This window comes from Anticarsia gemmatalis, chromosome 12, assembly GCF_050436995.1.
Source record: "Anticarsia gemmatalis isolate Benzon Research Colony breed Stoneville strain chromosome 12, ilAntGemm2 primary, whole genome shotgun sequence".
NCBI classification, from domain to species: Eukaryota; Metazoa; Arthropoda; class Insecta; order Lepidoptera; family Erebidae; genus Anticarsia; species Anticarsia gemmatalis.
The window spans coordinates 1,486,026-1,500,309 of NC_134756.1; the positions used below are offsets into that span (position 1 = coordinate 1,486,026).

General features: G+C 34.0%; 1 protein-coding gene across 2 annotated transcripts in view; it reads left to right on the top strand.

Moving 5' to 3' along the window:
- Window positions 1–1,020: 1,020 nt before the first annotated feature.
- norpA (no receptor potential A) overlaps window positions 1,021–14,284 on the top strand; it is a 113,180-nt gene continuing 99,916 nt past the window's right edge. The window contains exon 1 of one of the 2 annotated variants that reach the window (XM_076121112.1): window positions 1,021–1,227. The gene's annotated coding sequence lies outside the window, so the exon portion shown is untranslated. The remainder of the gene's footprint in view (window positions 1,228–14,284) is intronic. The other variant, XM_076121111.1, reaches the window with a different exon arrangement.

Sequence of the window (14,284 nt, forward strand, 5' to 3'; positions counted from 1 at the left end):
TTTTCAATGATAAGGTGTCTTTAGATGGGTATTTCAATAATACAAACTCAAGCATTCTCTTATAAAATAAATACATACTCGTATATTCAAGTTAAATTTTATTAGTCCCACAATTATTAGTTTAAACGATGTTCCTATATAAAAAACTATCAATATTCGCCAGATAAGGATAACTCTATCTTTCTCACTTACGCTGTTGCTGTCTTTATCTTACAATACATTTATCCGATAATTTTATATGAACTCTTGACCCCGAAGCCGGCAAACCACGTGGTTCTATCATACAATGCCATACTTATTGCAATTATTTACTCAAGTCGACAGTGTTTAAATTATTGACAATGAACATTACGTAAATAGTATTAATATTCTATTTTTATTGGCTTATTTGAATAAACACATGACAGCCGAGTGTTTCGTCACGACTGTTGCTAATTTATAATGTAAATATTAGATGGCTTGGTTAGTTGTAGTAACTAAATATCGTTCTGATAAACAGTAACAGGCTATTTATTTTGTTTTCGGTAGTTGAAATTGGACTATAATCCCATCAAAGACAAATATTTGAGAACAAGTTTGTCTAATACTTGCGTCATGTCGTATTCATGCACCTTTTATAATTACCTGACCGACATACATGTACTTATATTGTTTGTTTGTTTATTTAAGTGTGAAACATTGTGCATTGCGTTATCAGTCCCACACTCGTGGGGCTCTACGAGCGGTGGTTCACCGTGGTGGGCGTGGTGATTACACCGTCGCCTCCCAGCCTCGCTGATAACTTGGGCCGTGGGAGAATTCTTCATCTGCGTGACATAAATCATCTGTTGCTATACACTGCGCCTCATAAATCGTGCAGTTCAAACATCGCGGGGACTTTATGCGCAATGGTGGCGGCGGTATTTGTAGTGGTCATAGCTGGTGTGTAAACACGGCGGCCGTACACAAGCGTCAAGCGGTATTCTCGCGCATGACCTTGGTCGGCGCGCATGCGCTCGGCGCTCGCCGCCGGCCGTCCAGCCACACAGCCGCGCTCGCCGCCACAGTCCGCGACAGCGCTCCGCGGCGGCACCGTCTCTAACCGCGAAGCGCGCAAAAACGCGGGCGCGTGATAACACAAAAAACCTCACCTAAATCAAATAAATACTCCATCCGACGCTATCCAACTCGAACACTTGTTATTGTGTGTGACGACCCCCGCCGCCACTGGATTAACACATCAATAAGGTTAGTATGGCGATAATCTTTTAAGCTGTCACGTTTCGACAATTCAATGCGCTGTTAATAGGTTCAATCCATACAGGGTTTGTTTGTCTGTCTGTTTGTTGATGGATAGTTGCGATCGGACGGTGGATCGTTAGTTTTTATTGCACTTTTGTAATGGTGTCTTATAGCGAGTGCCTCACTGTCTGAATTACACTTAAAATTCCAATGAAACTGAAGGATTTCTTTGTCTAAACAGTTCTCTATTTAGTCTGGTGTGTATTTAGGTGAGGCACGGGCATGGGCGTAAACAAAACGTGTTTGTTCTTAGAAAATTAAATGGTCGTAATCGTTGTAACAAAAGGTTGGGGAGCGCTGGTTAGCTGTCAAAATTTTGACAGTTGCCAAGGATCGATCGTGTGTTTCGATTTTCGAAATGTTGACAGAAATGCCTAGCATAAACAATTAAACCACAGAGTATATACTGAGTACATGAAAAAGTATGTACGTAGCTAAATATAGAAGTGATTGGTATGAAATATTACATTCCTCACGATATTTGTAATGGCAGCAAGCGACAATGAATTTAACAATGCCGTGTGATCGTTGGTCGATTCATTTCAATGTAAAATACAATATTTTAACGAGAGCTAATTATACCATTTATAACTGTAACAATAACGTTAGGCATTTAGAGCAATATACAATACATTATCCTGCTTTTCATATCAATATCTGTGTATACATAACATTTGGCATATTTACTATGACTTTTGAAAGAGCTAAATCAAGGCTAATGTTTTCTTTTGCATCAAATTTTAGATCGCTAAGATAACATTTCGAAACACCTGGCCAGAAACAAATTTGTAAAATATCACGTATTTTTAAACTCTTCACCTTTATGGTTATATGTAGACGTATATAGCATCTATATAAGGTCTTCGAGGATGTCTATAAACTATGGACATTTTGTATTTAAGGTATCTATTCTTCGAATTATTTTTATTTTCTTATTATTTAGGTACTAATCCATTTGATAACCTTAAGACTGGTTGCATAACGACACATTTATGTGGGTACTTATATCTATTGACAGGTACTTTCTAATTTAATTTTTGCCCATAATCAACCCAATTTTCCGGGATAAACAATAAGTATTTCTTTTAAATGCAAGATAATTCAGCTTTTTACCTGTAAAATAATCATAAAAATCGGTTCAGTAGTTACAAAGACAACCCCATACAAATAAACAAGTAAATATTACATGAAACAAGTTTAAAACGTGATAAAGAAAAAAAAAGGTCTTTCTAACAATCGTGATGAAATAAAAAAATAGGCAGGTAATGCATGGAAACCTGTATCTATGTACCTACATTGTACTTAGATGCAAATTATACTATCTTTAAAGCCTTTTTTTGAACCTGCTGTACAAGTATTAATGGAAAAAACCGGCCAAGTACGAGTCGAACTCGCGCACTAAGAGTTCCGTACCATCATCTATAATAGAAAATTAATATTGAGCAAAAAAAACGAAAAAACACGATTATTGTATGGAGACCACCCTTAATGTTTTTTAATATATAGTATTTGTGGTTATAGCGTCAACGAAAATACATAATTTGCGAAATTTTCAGCTTCCTAGCTATTAAGGTTTATAAGAAACAGCCTGGTGACAGACGAACGAACAGACAGACAGCGGAGGCTTAGTAATAGGGTTCCGTTTTTACTTCTAGGTACGGAACGCTGAAAAGGATTTAAAATAACCTGAATGAGGAATAACTAGTCTATTTTAGTAATTAGAGACTCAGCTTTGCTAATTACTGTACCTATTTACTTTTTATGTATATCCTGTTTCGTCACTAACGGATAAATATGCAGTTAAACTAATTGATAACGGAAAACGTATTTAATACACATTTGTCTATTCTTTTTCATGTTAACCGCAGTTTAATAAACCAGTAACACGATTAAATACTGTTTTTATTATCGAGTAGTTTGAGTTTTAAAATGTACTTAAAGATTAGTTCCCAGGGCACCTTTCACGGGTATTGATCAGTCTTAAACCAACTGTAAAAATAGGAGGAGACTCTATAACTCTATAGGTATACAATATATCTAGCTGCGTTGATCAGATGTTAACCGACTTTAAAAAGAAAGAGGTACCGTATAAAAATTGACAATAGCAGCTTGTTAGTAGTAGGAAAACGCACTTTATGAGAAATCAGAAAATAACTAATTTTTTTTTAAATTCTTTAGAGACAACGCTGAACGCCCGCATTAAAAAAATGCGAATATTACCTACGTTCAAAATGCGAAATAATTAATACTAGGTACAAAATGCGTGCGAAGTCATACGTAAAACTAGTATATAAACACTTGACGTGTCACATAAACGTACATACATAGTATATAATTATGTTGATTGTTTACTAGTAAGCGTATAATGAGCCAAAGATAGTGCAATATTTCCAATGCAAGAATGACTTAAGTATCACTATATTCATTTAAACTTAAGACCTTTTTCCACTAACGTTTTTGCTAGTATGTTGACACGTTGTAATTGAATATATTTGAGGTATTGCATACTTAGCTAAATACTGAGTGTAAAGGAAAAGAAAATCAACTGAATCTTTAGTTAGGTGGCTTAAAGGCTATAGAGGCCCTTTTCGGTCTGGAAGGAAACTTATCTGACTGAGACAGCTGATCATGTGGTTTTGGGTTTCATTCGTACTTAGTTATTGGTATTTTCTAATTCATATAAGAACAATCTCAATAGTAAGTATCGTGCCCGATGTATGGTAACAGGCTAGCCCACTAAGACATATGGGACTAACATTGTTCGTGAGGAAACGCGGGTGTATTTCATACACCTCTTCCTACACCTTCGGGTATAACAGCACATATGTATGTAGAGGACTTAAGTTCGCCCGTGGATCATAATATGGTTGAGTCTATATAAGCCAAACAATATCTTCGGATAGTCGATCAAACAGTAGTCCAAATCTTTGACTACTGCAATCCGAGGGTATCAACTGCATTGTTAATCATTTGGCGATGGCCGTTCTTGCTAGTTCTTTTCATAAGGTTCTACCTCCTTTCCGTGCTAGATAGTAAATTCAGTACACAACGCCTGTTGACCTAACTGAATGAATGATTTGAATTTGAAATACTAGAATGTTCAACATTTTTAAACCACATCCAATTAACATAATAAGACTAAAACAAAGTTCCTTATTTGGTAAAAGGTTCGACCCTTATTACATGGGGTCTGAAACTTAATGAACGAAATATAGATATAATTATCTCTCTCGACTCCATGGGATAAACAATTAAGGAACAGAAATTCATGTCGGGAAAAATTACATAATATTTACTGAAACGTGACTCCATTTTTAATTTACTTTCTAACGTATTGTTGAGGGTTCAAACGACAAAGCATTGGTTTCATATATCTTATACTGTTGTACAGGATAGACTTAAGCCCTATGTTTTGTATGCTATGAATTGCTACGTTTAAACTACACATAGAACTTAATCTATGCATTTTAAATTGAACTCATTAATGTCCCACTGCTGGGCAAGGGTCTCCTCCCGTAATGTGGGAGGGGTTAGGCCTTGAGTCCACCACGCTGGCTAAGTGCGGGTTGGGGACTTAATCTATGCATTACAGGTAAAAAAAAACTATCATAGCATATTATTTTTTCATTTTTCACGACGCCATTACATTTAAACGTCACTAACAAGTAAGAAATTAATGAAGATTCGGTCCTAAACTCGTTTTAGGAACCCAACATTGAAATAATTTGATTTTATTATCACCTAGTTTTCTGCCAGATATTTTATTCCGTTCGAAAAATAGAATATCACGGACATTTTACCAATCTGTTTAGACAAGGTAAACCCCCTTAGCTAGAAAGAAAAACTAACAAACTCACGGTCACTTTTTTCAGTCGATAACTATAATTATAGAATCTGCCTGGGACCACGGCGAGTGCAACCTGCGCCGAAACGTTAGGCATTTTAAGGTAAAATGCGTGTTCGCGTTAATTCCCGTATTCTATTATACATTAATTCAAGCAATTAAATATGGACCGTTTCTCAAGAATTCCCCTGATATTTCACAGATATTTTTTGAAAAACCTTGTATATTTCCTATAAAAGAAGTTGAAAAGAACCAATCGAGTTTTCGGAATGCAATTGAAGTTATATCAATCAGGTTTGAATTTTCTCACGGAAAGTCAATAAAACGCTCGTTAAACTTGTAATGTCATTGATTTATATAGAAAAAGAGTTAATTGTAAATCAATTAGCCGTTAAACAGGTAATCTATTTTAACAAACACTAAGATTGAAAGACTGCGATCTAGCTTTTAGTGTAGATAGACCGGGAAGTTAGGGATTATAGAGATCGTCCATCACGTCATTATGTTGATTGATATGATTATTGCAATATAGCTTTGAATATCGTTAGTAACATAAAAGTAAGTATTTGAACAGGAAACAACAAACGCACAATCAAAGTTAAGCAATAAAATAATGAGTTTCGTTTTTCGCACTCGTACGTACGGCGTACGCGCACATAAAAAGTCACACTAAAATATACTTTTTACTTTTTAAATTTACTTTAATACAACAGTTTCGAAGCGACAGCAAAATCAGAAATAAACCAAAAAACAAATAAATCAATATCGCTAACCTAAAAGTTAAATCACACTCACGCCATCTAGCCGCAACATTACATAACCAAAGCATCCCGATCAATTGAATTCATAACTCACGATCCAAACTTGCGACACCGCAGTAATGGTCCCGACTATTCTTGTGCACAGAGGAAACGAAACTCATAAACCCATTTTAGTTGTTCAATAGTAAATGCTGTATGCAATGCAAGAAACAAGTACTTATGGAGTAACATACATTGATAAAAGATAGCAGTCTGTGATGCATTGATTAAAATGATCACCAAGATTCTAAGTGAAATTATATCGTGATCATTAACCATTCGCTCTGTTTGTATGATTGTAAGAAACCTCCAAAACAGAAGATTTAAACTTAGTTTTCTGAATAATAAATAATTTAACTGACTAGGGTTTCTGAAAGACTGATCAACATTGAAATACTTGTCAGCTGTGAATTCTATTACACTGTTACATACAATAATTAATGAAATTTACAGAATACTAAACTGTTTTTACACCGCTATTAATTAGTTTCATGATGACCAACTTTTCAGCAATCAACCGTTTATGTCAGTAATTTACACTTAGGTACCTTCTTCTCACTACAAACCCTTCGTATGAAATATTCTTAATACGGAAATTGCCTTAAATATAGAAGAGCGCTCGTCACTTCATGAAGGGAAAATCATTCGTTTCTACCAAAATGTATCCGCAATCTAAAAGTACAAACAATCTTGCTATTTATAAAAATCTACCAGCTTTATATTATTTCCTGATTAGTTGAAAACAAACATATCAGTTGTTTATTATACGCTTCAAAAATATCTGTTAAACGTTACTTGAGGCGAACATTTAAAACAAATTGTGTAATATAGTTACAACGATGGATTTATATTTAAAAAACGCAATTTTCTAGAGTTGGGCACCCGTGATTTTCGTAAAAGTTACTTATAGATTAATTAGTTAGTTACTAGCTAATTTATAGGTAAATTATAAACTAGAGGCCGCCCGCGACTACGTCCGCGTAGAAACCCTTCACGTGCAAATCCCGATCGCTCGGGATCTTCGACATAAAAAGCCTATGTGTTATTTTGGGTCTTCAGCTACCTATATACCAAATTTCATCGTAATCAGTTCAGTAGTTTTTGCGTGAAAGAGTAACAAACATCCATACATACTCACAAACTTTCGCATTTATAATATTAGTAGGATGATGAGATTCACTTGCTCTAAAACGTGATCTGTAGCGCGATTTTCCACAGACGGTACTATAGTGCACCGGGATTCTGACATTTAAAATGTACTGATCCGACTTTTATATAAAATTACTTTATAGCTAACCGGTTGCCGATACTCTTAAACAATCGCGCTACAAAATTTCTTGTTGGCTCTTTTCATGAGCCTTATCTTTCGAACTGGCGGTATCTGTAACTTTGACAATCGCGTCTGTATTTAATTTGACGATGTCCTACCCTTCCGTCACTCGCAAACTTCTCCTGTATTCATGTCTTTCCTTCTTTCTAACGGCTGCTACATTCAGATACAAAAAGTTCCTTGGTGTGTACTATAGTAGAAGCTCGTTGCTCTTTACGCGGCCATCGCTGTCATTTTTAACTCCCGACGCAAAGAGAAGTGTGTTATAAGTTTGACGTGTCTGTGGCATCATATCTCCCGAACGGATGCAGTGATTCAATTTAGTTTTTTTGTATTATAATCCAATTTAAAGTCTAAAATAATATCAACAAAAGCATTTTATATAAACATTGCGAATATTATCAGCGACACGGAAATATCATGGAACTGTATAAACAACGATTAGTGGTTCCAATACAAATATTTTATGTACACTATCTGCGGGTGAGATAAGAGGTGATAAGACAATGACTCATAGGTAGGTCGTGTATGATTTGATAGTAGACGTAGATCTTCCTTAGCTGGTGAAGACAATAGTTTAAAAGTAATGACGTAAACTCTACAAGTTAAATAATACGCAAAGTAATCAGCGTCCTCTTTCGGAAGTTCCTTTAACTTTCGCATAGTGAAACGTTTTCAGCAATTGATGTGTGGCTCATTGCTTTTAGAAATAAGTAAGTATAGTAAGGCCTAGCCCCTCCCTCATTACGGGAGGATACCCTTGCCCAGCAGTGGGACAATAATGGGTTAATTTATTTTTTTATTCTTTTTAAGTTGGACTATTGCTCTGGCAATCTCAATCAACCAAACCAATTTTAGACAAAATTTGGCAGTATGAAGCGATTCAAACGAGAGATAGACATATTAAAGATAGATAGATTATACATACATTCATATACATACATTACATAATATTCCTATCAGTAGATAGGTAGACAGAGACCAGAAAACGCCACACATTATGCTTTCTTTTAAAAAACAACTCCTACAGCAAAAGCTGCTACACTTTTATCTATTTCAACCTTCAAAACACGCAAAATGTTATTTAAAAACGTTCCTCAAATACTAAATCATAAAATAAAAATGAGAATAAACAGTCTTTCATGAATGTTAATTTGAGGAAGGCATTCAAATCTGAATTGTGGCCACTGCACCGGCCAAAATGAATAAAAACGTATAATCAAATACTTTCAAACTTTGTAGCCGAGATTCTGCGCTCAAATTTGATTGCACTGAATAAAATTTAAAAGTAAATTAGATGGTAGACGAACGAAACCAGATTTTTCTCTTGATTTTGAAAAGTGTGGAAATGGTTTTGTGGTTCTTGTAGGTTTTTGAAACCATTTTGCTTGTATGGATGACATGTCTTTTTGCGATACCAGAAACAACAAAAAAAATACAGGGTTATTAATAAAATCGAAGAAATGATGAACAGCGGTAGAAATAATGTTTTTTTTTCCTTCATTTAAATTAAGGTTTTTTTTAAGAACAAAAGTTGTTGCTTATGTTGTTAACTAACTAGACCCCTATTGGTGTATTAAAACAGTATAGCAATCTGAAAGTCTAATTCATAAGATCGTATCATCCATTCCTTCCTTCAAATGGCATTTGTGATTCAATGATACTTTTTTAGTTTGTTTGTTAGTTTTACTATGACTGGCCAGAATATACTAGTGTCTTAGGTGTCTTTATTTATCCTAGTAGGTTCTTCAGAGATATTTTTATCTAAAAAAGAATTACTCATGTAATAACTATTATTTTTATAGTTAAGATAAACGCTACGATATATTATAACAAAATAATGATTTTTTTGAAACGTCTCTCTTAACTATCTGAAAAGATAAAATATATTTATTTCCATTAAAATACATGTTAGTCTTAAATGCTAAGTTAAGGCTCAGCTTATTTTTCCCGAAGCAGGCAGAATATGAAATGTATATGTTACTGTAAAAGCCCGAACTGTGGTAAATCCTAAGATTTTCCGGTAAAACCTAAGATTTACCAACTCTCAATGGTAAAAGTCCGAACGTTCTTTTATTTCGAACTTTTACCACCATTTAATTGGCAAATCTTAGGATTTACATAATGACACGGTAAAAGTTGATAAAGTCATATTGTAATGTGTTTGAGCCGTAATATAATGATATTGCTAGGGATATAATTATATGCCGTAACATAATTATAATGAGAGTTTGAAAATGTCGCCGGAGCCCCGCTTCGCGGGGCTCCTCCTTCTGGGTGGTTTAAAAAAAAATAACCACGAAGGCTGAGGTGGGAGCTTCGCTTCGCTCGCTCCCACCTCAGCCTTCTAACCTAACCTACCCATGTCGGTTTGCCGAAAACTCCTTCTTTATAACTATTAAATTATTTTATATTAGCTACATTTACCTGCCCTTGAGGTATATCCTAAGATTTACCAAGTGAATAGGGGTAAAAGTTCGAAATAATAGAGTTATTCGGACTTTTACCGTTGAGAGTTGGTAAATCTTAGGTTTAACCGGAAAATCTTAGGATTGACCACAGTCCGGGCTTTTACAGTAACATATATAAGCAACCACATTTTCCTTTACCTTGACAATTAATCAACAAAACACGTCCTCAAACCTAAAGGCTCTGTTCAAATCCATTCAAGCAAGCCTTAACACCTTGAAGACAAGCAAAATCACATTAAATCATCAAATATCGTGTAGACATATTCAGTGGTTCGCAAATCTTGGAGATCATGCCTCAAATTAGCGGCATGAGGCATGAGGCATGAGGCATGCTTCACTTACTCTCCAATCAGATGGATGTGTTTAGTCAGCTGGCATTTGTATGTGTTATACGTATGTGCATGTATGTCAGCGATTTTAATTTGAATGGATTTATTGACGGGTGTTTCTATCGTTTTAAAAGTAGTATTATATTTTTATGTCAAATAAACGTAGTAACGTTTTGAATTTTGAAATATTTAATTTCAAATCAGCAGCAACAACTGGCTTCTGACTACTGCGGTCTGAAAAGAGTGATGTCTTATACCATTCTTTGCACCATTGGTATACACTTTCGTCAAACAAGCAAAGTTAAAAAATAGTCTTAAAATATATTACTTAATTGAATTTTTGATTTTCATCCCCACTTGCCTATCAATATAGCTATCAACAAATCTTTTATGAAAATCAGATCAGTGCCTCTATCGTATTCCGCAAGAACTATCTCATGTACCGCATTTTAAATGTCAAAAGCTCGCTATTCAATAATATCGAGTGAGAAAAATCTCGTTGTATATCTATAACTAGGTTTAATACAGAATTCTTATAACATTTTGCAGTAAATGAAATATCTCGCAGTTGAGATTTCTTCCGTTCCCGATTCGATATTAAATTCAGTTTTCATCGACAAAAGCCTTGCAATATATGACGTTTGAAAAGCACTGATACACTTACACTCAATTTGAGAATCGGACTTTATATCCAGAGGGATTACGGTCCGAAGCGCATTGTGGTACCACTCATCTTTAAATAAATGTGTTAAGAATTTACTAAGTTGTTTCTGTTTGCGCTTGTTTAGAATTTTTCGACTTACTAGGTAGGTACTTACGAGACAAACAAATTGAATACTCTTCTTCTTAATGGACTTGGTTAAAAATAATAATTTACTTATTAGATAGTTAACGAGATTATAGCCATACGTCAAATGCTTTCTCGTACTATGACATTTATACAAGGTTTTTGTTAACAATAAATAATGGTCTAGGTGTACCAATCACGGGGTCTTGAGTGTAATTTCTGGGTCAGAGGGCTTATTATTCTATTTTCAACAGTAGCCTAAGTAAATGGTAATAGACTCGTCCCATCAATGGCGGTGTAATATATGAGTACTTAATTCAACTTTGAGTGTAAAGGCAGCGATTAGTGATATATTTTTTATTTTAAATCGTTACATTATTATTTGCAATGATTTAATTACTATCAACGGATGTAGAATTCGTAATCTCACCGACACAGTACGGTAAATAATATCCTGTCTTTTAGCATTTAAATAGTAAGTATTATAAAGCTAAAGAGCATTTTGTTTATTTATTTGAACGCGCTTACCTCTAAAACAGCGAGATTTTAAATAAAACCTTTTAAATGCCACAAAATGTGTATTTTTTAAAGAAAAGGTTAATCCTTCTGAACTTTATTAAAAAATCGACTACTAAATCAACGGTTACGAAAATAACACAAGTTATTAAAATCAAACAATTTGTTTTGGATTTTTGCATCATGCTACTGGATCTTCGTAAAATAGATATGGGAATAATAATATAAAGTTTTTTAGCTAGCCCATATAATCCCTGAAGCATCTACCCCCGGTGTCTGAGGTACATTTAGCGGTAGTTTATCGTTAAAACTTATACAAAAAAAACGTAGATAAACCACCGCTAAATGTACTCAGAACAAAAACCTTGCATGTCTGAGAACTCCTTTCAACAGTTTTTGAATGGATGCAAAGTCCAACCCGCAGTTGGCTTATCGCCTCCCTGATTCCGGTATTTGAAGAGACCCTTGCACAGCAGCGGAAAATCAGTGGATTTTATTAATTTAATATGTTTTCCAAGGACTATCATCAAATCACAGACATCCGAACTTATTACACAAAACGTCCCTTACATACAAACATAATAAAAAAGCAACATAAAATCCAACAATAAAATATTTCTTTCATAAACATGTGATATTAACCTGACATTAAAACACACTGAGCTTACGCCACGGCACGCTTAATTACATACATGTGCCGTGGCCCGTACACGCTCACGTATCGTAAATATATAAACTAAATGCTCATTGACCCAAGAAATCGCATGAACACGCAAGGGTTATATTTTTAGATTAATTACATGCTCATTAAAGCGATGTGAAGGGATCTTAGTTCAAAGTCATGGAGAAAAGGTGATAGAAAATGTTATATTGAAAAAGAATGTAATATATTATTACAACAGTTAAATGAGAGAAGAAAAGAAATTCGAAAAATGAAATAAATTTAGTTCGAAAGAATGTTTGGTTCGTCAGTTTTCTCGCATCGAAACTATTTTAATGCAAGATTAAAAAACATAAAACTAATGCATTTTAAAATTTGTCCCTCATTTCATCTTTTAGCCTTCTATTTTTATTATTAGTTTTTAACAAACGCTTGCCAATAATCATAAAATATCTTTATTACTTATTAGCGTTACCATAATTTCGTTCACCATTTGATTAAATCCTGAATGACAGTCCACGAATCTTGTACAATACCTGTCTCAAATTAATGTTCATATCAGGTTTCACTCACTTACTACACTTACACTTTCCCAAATTTATTCAAAATCAACCAGCAGAAGCCAAATACCAAAATCACTATTAAACATACTTATAAACTATTAAACAAAAATAACCACCATCTCAGAACAAATTGACTAACCCCCGGTTTCTAATTACATTTAGCGGTAGTTTATCTATTCAATAGCGTTAAAACTCATTTACCTTTTCTAATTTTTGTGCTTTTTTCTATGTTTTGTCCTTTTTTTAATAAACAATTATCAATATAATAGCGTTAAAACTCAACCCAAAAAAACGCAGTTGAATAGATAAACTACCGCTAAATGAACCTCAGAAACCGGGAGTTACAGACCCACAATTCACTTTATTAAATCACTTTACTCGACTATCAAAAAGGCGCTACAAAACTGATCCTATTTTGAATAAAGGCTTTCAATTTTGTGCAAAAGATCACATTTGTCGCTTATCATGTTGAGTAAGTCGTAAATTCAGGGTAAAGTGAACGAAAGGGTCGCTTTAGATAAGCTTGTATTTGGTGATTTGTCTATGTACATGTTTATATACTTATCTACTGGTCCTTTAAAGTAGGCCAGTGGTATTTTTTCTTTGCGGGAATAATTGGTGATAAACACATGATTAATTTAATTACTTTTATAGGTGCTACGTAGTAAGACTTAATTTTGAGCTTGGAAAATTGATGAAAGATTTAATATTAAACTAAGTATTCAAAACTTTATCAATAACACAATCGTAATATTAAGGAAACCTGACTTGTAGGTAATTATTATAATTTTTCTATTTAATAACTCAAAAATATATCTGTTACGATTTTACGGCTCAGCGGTTAAACCGACTTACCTGAAATCGTACATGGATAACAAATATACATGGGCTTTTTATAATCGACAAGCGAAATTAAAAAATCTTAAATTTAAGTAAAACGAACTATTAAGACGTTTTAATGTTATTTAAAAAGTAACCAAAACTTTCAATTTCTCAATAATTAAATTAACTTCATCGCCAAGCTACAAATCTCACGAGAAGCAAAAATACATCAAAATTAATATACGTAAAGAACTTTCTCTGAAACTTTCAGGTTTATTCACAAGTGACGCACGTTTCAGTAGCAGGCTCATTGTTTAGGCTCTGACGCAAATTGACTACGCCCATGCTAATCGATGTCGTAGTTATACGCATTTACTTCTCGTAATATCTATTATGTCTGGGAAAATATAAGATATAGGAATTTCCGAAGAGAAATATATTTCTACGAGATCGAGATTGTCTTTTCGCGTCTTTTTGCTGTTTTTAAGGAACTAGGTACAGCTATCTTGAATCACACCGGACTATATCATGAAATCGAAATTACAATACGCATACGGAATATAACTTTTGTAAGCGCTTTTAGTGTACTGAAATACACAACTGTCAAAAATTGCAAAGAATGTGAAGTTTGGAAAATTCCAGCGTAACACATTGCCTTCGTATCAAAGCGTTCAACAACTAAAGCTACAAATATAATAATAATTAAACGAAAATCTCTACACTTTTTCGTAACTTTACTCCTTTCAATGGCGTAAATTTCAAAATAAAAATTGAGACTAGATAGTTAAGTTAGTAAACAACATGGATATTTTTTTTCTAGTAATTCCTATCTACAAACGTTATATTGAAACTGGCTGTCTTTTAACCGCTTCTTTATTCT